The sequence below is a fragment of the Budorcas taxicolor genome, chromosome 3 (assembly GCF_023091745.1).
Source record: "Budorcas taxicolor isolate Tak-1 chromosome 3, Takin1.1, whole genome shotgun sequence".
Lineage (NCBI taxonomy): Eukaryota > Metazoa > Chordata > Mammalia > Artiodactyla > Bovidae > Budorcas > Budorcas taxicolor.
In genome coordinates, this window is record NC_068912.1 from 70,679,381 (window position 1) to 70,685,380 (window position 6,000).

Below are 6,000 nucleotides of genomic sequence, written 5' to 3' on the forward strand. Positions count from 1 at the left end.
TGTGCTTGCTTACCACATTTAAAGGAAAAAAACAAGAGTAAGCATGAGACATGACAGCAATAAACATATCTCTAGAGAATAGGAAGCTCTCAAGGAAAAAAGCAGACTTCAGTGAAAAGGAAATCCATGAATTAAAAAATGTTTAAGAATCAGAAATTTTTCATTTCATTTTTTCAAAATATTTTTAAAAAACCAACTAAATTTTGTTTTCAGTTTACATTCACATATGGAATTTCATATTGAAAAGAAAAAAAATACACCCTACAAAAATATTGATCAATTTAACAAAAAATGGTTAACAATTTTATTAAGTGTTATATGTTTGAATTTTTAGAGCCCCTAGCAAATTATTTTTAAAAAATCTTGGCAAAGTTCAACTTTCTTCTGTACCTAATGCTACCCATTATTGCTGAAATATCTTTATTTCAGATTCCTGATCTTTCAAAGACCACTGGGAAGTGACTGTATTTATTTTGCCTTTTTAACTCTTTAACACACATGGACTCAAAGCTCAACCTAAAATATGATAAGTATACTGGCCACCTATTATTCCCCGTTTCCTTACTGAAATAAACTTATTAGGAGTCCCTGCTATAATGATGGTGTATTTTGTATATTTCTTTGAATAAATAATATAGAGGAATCTTTTAAATGCATATTCAGTGGGAAGCCATCTGGCTCCATGTGAATTTATGAATATTTTAGCTTGCTCAGCGAGTCAAAAGTAAAATCTGGCACTTGGGATTATCATGTAGATTTGTGACATATATCATAAAAATTTGCTTCTATAAATCAATGATTGGCATATCTACTAAAGTAAATAGTTTCTTTTTTTCATCATTAATTGAGTCCACTTAAACTATGTGTAATATGGCATGGTTAGTTTGGAAGTCATGGTAATTCAACTTGAATCAGAACATGCAATGTTTTATTAAAATAGTTGCATATAAAAAGAGAATCTTGGATTGGGTTGAACTTTATAGGTTACTGTTGTGGACACTGTGATGTGGCCTCCACATTTTTCTTCTATGAAGGGTTTATCACTTCGGTTACTTCAGCTACTGGGAGTGCTGTCAATAGATATATTTCAGCTGTCAACCCCATTCAAAGATTGCCTCAGCCACGGAGAGCTATCTTGCCCAAAATGCTCCTTCCCAAGATAGCCATATCCAGTGATAGTTGGTGAGTGCTATAAGTTGTGACCACTAAGGTCCAACTCAGGATTGCACTAAAGTGCCATTCTGGCACCTGAACTTCTCCTGGGATTAGCCAAACAAGACTGTCACTGGGCCTACATCACAGCTTGACTTCTCCCTTCTGCTCAATCCTGCTTCTGTGGCATTCCTTGAGCAATTATTAGTCTCAAAAGCATTTCTTAAGAAATGCACTGCTCTCTAGACTCCATCTCAGATACTGCTCTCCAGAACACTCAACCAGCAGCCATTTTCTAATCCTACCTCTTATCAAAAAAAAAAACAAAAAACAAAAAACAGTACTTCATGGGAAAATTCTTGGGTAAATTGTCTTCCAGTCACTTTGCTTCAATATTTCTGGCATTAGGAAGCTTATTATCTAATAAGACTGTATTATTGGGCAAAATTATTTCTAATATCGTATGAAGACTTTCTTCCTTGTAATCTCTCAAACAATACAAAACCAACTTCATCAGTCTACTGATTTAATCATTAATGAATTAAATAGAATTCTGATGAATGTTCACAATTTATAGAACAATTACATTCTTAACATTTTTGAGAAATATACTTTGATAATTAGAAATATAGATTCTAGAGGTGATAGTACACAAATGATATACAAATGAATGAAATCCCAAAGGAATGAAAGCGGGTAGAGAAACCTGAACACAATGACCTGTGATCTTCCAGTAATATGAGGTAAGAGTGATGATGAGGAACAAATTATTGACACTTCAAAGGAGAGTGAATGAATCAGGAAAAGAACTAGTACTATGGGATTCCCTGAAGCCAAATGAAGAATGTACTGCAAAGGCATGATCACTTGAAACAAGTGCTGCTGACCTGGCATAAAGATGAGAACTAGAAAGAATACTGTATAGTTTTTCTTCTAGTTTAATTGAGACATAATTGACATACATTACTGCATAAGTTTAAGGTGTACAGCATAATGATTTGACATATACATCAAGAAATAATGATCACAATAAGTTTAGTAAATATCTATCATCTCATACAGATATGAAATTAAAGGGAAAATATTTTTTCCTTCTGATAAGAACTCTTAGGATTTACTCTGTTAAAACGTTCATTCTTAACTTATAACAGTGTTAATTATATTGTTTATGGTGCACATTACATTCCTAGTACTTATTTATAATTGCAAGTTAGTCTTTTCTGACCACCATCATTCTATTCACTTTCCCCCTACCTCTTGCCTTTTTGTTTTTTGACTTGTATTTAAATGTTCTTAGGTAATTATTTATAATTACCAAAAACAAGAAATAATTCAAATTTCTATCAAGTTGAATGGATAAACAGAATGCAGTATATCCACACATGAACATATAACTTAATAAACTGTAAACATGTTCAACATTATGCAGAGAAAAAAAACTCCAGGTATAAAAGTATACATACATTATAGCTCCATTTTTAATTAAATGCTATAAAAGATAAATCTATCATAACAGACTGCTGATCAGTGTTTGCTTGAGGCTGGAATAGAGACTGACCAGGAAGATATTCACCTAGAAAGGTCACGTGTAGGTGATCTAGTCAACAGACTCAGCTGAGTCCAGATTCTAGGTCATCCCAGTATCCATACCAGATATGTTACAGAAGCCTTTGAGAGGATTCCAGTTACCAATCATTTCAGTATTCCCAGGTGAGACCACAGACATCATGGGAAGAAACCAGAGAATCTGGATGTACTGTGTTCAAATTCCTGACCTCCAGAATCTCTAAGTATAATAAAGTAGTTGTTATTTATGTCCCCAAATACTTTTTAAAATATAAATTTATTTAATTGGAGGCTAATTACTTTACAATATTGTACTGGTTTTGCCAAACATCAACATGAATCCACCATGGGTGTACACGAGTTCCCCATCCTGAACCTCCCTCCCACCTCCCTTCCCATACCATCCCTCTGGGTCATCCCAGTGCACTAGCCCCAAGCATCCTGTATCATGCATCGAGCCTGGACTGGCGATTCATTTCATATATGATATTAAACATATTTCAATGCCATTCTCCCAAATCATCCCACCCTCCCCCTCTCCTAGAGAGTCTAAAAGACTCCAGTTTCATCCACCTCATTAGAACTGATTCAAACATATTCTTTGTAATGGCTGAGTAATACTCCATTGTGTATATGTACCACAGCTTTCTTATCCACTCATCTGCTGATGGACATCTAGGTTGCTTCCATGTCCTGGCTATTATAAACAGTACTGCGATGAACACTGGGGTACACGTGTCTCTTTCAATTCTGGTTTCCTCGGTGTGTATGCCCAGCAGTGGGATTGCAGTTCTATTTCCAGTTTTTTAAGGAATCTCCACACTGTTTTCCATAGTGGCTGTCCTAGTTTGCATTCCCACCAACAGTGTAAGAGGGTTCCCTTTTCTCCACACCCTCTCCAGCATTTATTGCTTGTCGACTTTTGGATTACAGCCATTCTGACTGATGGTACCTCATTGTGGTATTGATTTCCATTTCTCTGATAATGAATGATGTTGAGCATCTTTTCATGTGTTTGTTAGCCATCTGTATGTCTCTTAGGAGAAATGTCTGTTTAGTTCTTTGGCCCCTTTTTTTGATTGGGTCGTTTATTTTTCTGGAATTGAGCTGCAGGAGTTGCTTGTATATTTTTGAGATTAGTTGTTTGTCAGTTGCTTCATTTGCTATTATTTTCTCCCATTCTGAAGGCTGTCTTTTCACCTTGCTTATAGTTTCCTTTGTTGTGCAGAAGCTTTTAATTTTAATTAGGCCCCATTTATTTATTTTTGCTTTTATTTCCATTACTCTGGGAGGTAGGTCATAGAGGATCCTGCTGTGATTTATGTCAGAGAGTGTTTTGCCTATGTTCTCCTCTAGGAGTTTTATAGTTCCTGGTCTTACATTTAGATCTTTAATCCATTTTGAGTTTATTTTTGTGTATGGTGTTAGAAAGTGATCTAGTTTCATTCTTTTACAAGTGGTTGACCAGTTTTCCCAGCACCACTTGTTAAAGAGACTGTCTTTTCTCCATTGTATATTCTTTTCTCCATTGTATATTCTTGCCTCCTTTGTCAAAGATAAGCTGTCCATAGGTGTGTAGATTTATCTCTGGGCTTTCTATTTTTTTCCATTGATCTATATTTCTGTCTTTGTGCCAGTAACATAGTGTCTTGATGACTGTGGCTTTGTAGTAGAGCCTGAAGTCAGGCAAGTTGATTCCTCCAGTTCCATTCTTCTTTCTCAAGATTGCTTTGGCTATTCGAGGTTTTTCGTATTTCCATACAAATTGTGATATTATTTGTTCTAGCTCTGTGAAAAATACCGTTGGTAGCTTGATAGGGATTGCACTGAATCTATAGATTGCTTTGGGTAGTATACTTATTTTCACTATATTGATTCTTCCAATCAATGAACACAGTATATTTCTCCATCTATTAGTGTCCTCTTTGATTTCTTTCACCAGTGTTTTATAGTTTTCTATATATAGGTCTTTTGTTTCTTTATGTAGATATATTCCTAAGTATTTGATTCTTTTCATTGCAATGGTGACTGGAATTGTTTCTTTAATTTCTCTATTTTCTCATTATTAGTGTATAGGAATGCAAGGGATTTCTTTGTGTTGATTTTATATCCTGCAACTTTACTATATTCATTCATTAGCTCTAGTAATTTTCTGGTGGAGACTTTTGGATTTCTATGTAGAGGATCATGTCATCTGCAAGCAGAGTTTTATTTCCTCTTTTCCAATTTGGATTCCTTTTATTTCTTTTTTTCTGCTCTGATTGCTGTGGCCAAAACTTCCAAAACTATGTTAAAGAGTAGTGGTGAAAGTGGGCACCCTTGTCTTGTTCCTGACTTTAGGAGAAATTCCTTCAATTTTTCACCATTGAAGATAATGTTTGCTGTGGGTTTGTCATATCTAACTTTTATTATGTTGAGGTATGTTCCTTCTATTCCTGCTTTCTGGAGGGTTTTTAACATGAATGGATGTTGAATTTTGTCAAAGGCTTTCTCTGAATCTATTGAGATAATCATATGGCATTTTTTTTTCAATTTCTTAATGTGGTATATTACATTGATTGATTTGTGGATACTGAAGAATCCTTGCATCCCTGGGATAAAGCCCACTTGGTCATGATGTATGATCTTTTTAATGTGTTGTTGGATGCTGATTGCTAAAATTTTGTTAAGGATTTTTGCATCTATATTCGTCAGTGACATTGGCCTGTAATTTTCTTTTTTGTGTGGGATCTTTGTTAGGTTTTGGTTAGGGTGATGGTGGCCTCATAGAATGAGTTTGGAATTCCTCTGCAATTTTCTGCAAGACTTTGAGTAGGATAGGTGTTAGTTCTTCTCTAAATTTTTGGTGGAATTCAGCTGTGAAGCCGTCTGGACCTGGGCTTTTGTAGGCTGGAAGTTTTCTGATTACTGTTTCAATTTCCTTGCTTGTGACGGGTCTGTTAAGATTTTCTATTTCTTCCTGGTTCAGTTTTGGAAAGTTGTACTTTTCTAAGAATTTGTCCATTTTATTGGTATATAATTGCTGATGGTAGTCTCTTATGATCCTTTGTATTTCTGTGTTGTCTGTTATGATCTTTCAATTTTCATTTTTAATTTTTTTGATTTGATATTTCTCCCTTCGTTTCTTGATGAGTCTGGCTAATGATTTGTCAATTTTATTTATCCTCTCAAAGAACCAGCTTTTGGCTTTGTTGATTTTTGCTATGGTGTCTTTTGTTTCTTTTGCATTTATTTCTGCCCTAATTTTTAAGATTTCTTTCCTTCTACTAACCCTGGGGTTCT